Source organism: Palaemon carinicauda, chromosome 7 (assembly GCF_036898095.1).
Source record: "Palaemon carinicauda isolate YSFRI2023 chromosome 7, ASM3689809v2, whole genome shotgun sequence".
In the NCBI taxonomy this organism is placed as follows: Eukaryota; Metazoa; Arthropoda; class Malacostraca; order Decapoda; family Palaemonidae; genus Palaemon; species Palaemon carinicauda.
The window spans coordinates 3,183,134-3,184,881 of record NC_090731.1 but is presented as its reverse complement, the minus strand read 5'-3'; positions in this window follow the sequence as shown (position 1 = coordinate 3,184,881).

The window sequence follows — 1,748 nt, the reverse complement described above, 5'->3', positions numbered from 1 at the left end:
TTGATAATCACATAGCATATTCCACGTTAATTGTCAAATCCACGCTGTTGTAGCAACAGTCCTTCTGATGCCAATAGGGAACTTGTTGTTATGAATGCAAACTTGTCATCTGGCAATGCTTCGATTCTTCCTAAATGGCTAAACATGTTAAAGAATACATTCTAGAACTTTTGATATTGATGATCGATTCGAAATATGTCTGTATGCAAGTAAGTCCTGATAATGGAAACGCCTTCCACTGTCTTGGGGTAGAGTTCTCTTGCTTGAGGGTACACTCGGGCACCACTGTCCTATCTTATTTCACTTTCTCTTGTTTTGTTTTTTTCAAGTTTATGGTTTATATATAAAAGATTTATTTCAATGCTGTTACTGTTCGTAAGATATTTTATTTAATTGTTCATTACGCCTCTCGTAGTTTATTTATTTCCTTATTTCCTTTCCTCTCTGGGCTATTTTCCCTGTTGGAGCTCTTGGGCTTATTGCATCTTGCTTTTCCAAATAGGGCTGTAGCTTAGCAAGTAATAATAATAATAATAATAATAATAATAATAATAATAATAATAATAATAATAATCGAACCATGATCTGTCCTTAACAGATGAAGTCTTTTCCAGGAATGGGCGCATCATATCATATTCATTTTCATTCACACTAGTTTATGCAGTTATAAGGCAATTTATACACACAGCTTAATATTTGCAAGATAAGTGAATTTTAAGAGGTCGATTTTTATGATAAATAAATGAGTTTTTGGGATATAGTTAAAGGAAAGTAAGTGTGGGGCGCATACAGAAGTCCTAGATCGGATCATAGGAACATTACGAACAGTTTTCAGCAAGACAAAGGTAAGACATTCAAGGTTGTCATGAGAATGTAGATTGAGCGAAGGAAGGCAGATATATATATATATATATATATATATATATATATATATATATATATATATATATATATATATATATATATATATATATATATATATATATATATATACATATATATATATATAGATAGATAAATAGATACTCATGAGAATAAGAAAACGTATGATAAAACAGGATAAATAGACAAAAATGTATGTAAGATAAACAGATTACTACAGCAAAGTGAATGCAAGAGGAAACCGTTGGTGAACAAAATGTCCCTTGGAAATTTGCTTTACCATTTGATAACAATAACAATATGTGATATCGCAACGTCAAAAAGCGTTCTTTTTATTTTTTTGCATAATATTGTGGTACCGAATTTGGAAACATCGCCAGGAGACGTTAGCATAAGACAGATTTTTTTTCCTTTTGGGTATTATCCACTGCTTCTAAATCTGTCAATCTTGTCTCAGTAATCAAATGAATGACTTCTATATCGTGGTTATGTTCAACCTAATTTAACTGTGCATATCAAATAAGTTATCTATTTTCCAAAGAAAATCCAACTATGTGAAAAACTGTTTCAAAATATGTGCGAAGTATGAAAATTCAAGAATTCTGACTCCGATTAGTTTCGAGCAGGTGCGACAAAGGTGCCAGTTAGATATTTAAACTTTCTTTGAAATATCTTTTAAATACCTTTAAGCATTATATAAAGCTTCAAAATTTGCCTTAGAAATAAAACGAAACAGAAAGTAGTTTCCTATTGCGTATATAATCAACTATTAATAACGATTATTGAATATATTTTATAGCCGAAATCAACAAACTGGCAATTATGGTAGGGAGCAACTATTGGATTTCGTGCAAGTTGTAGAAACT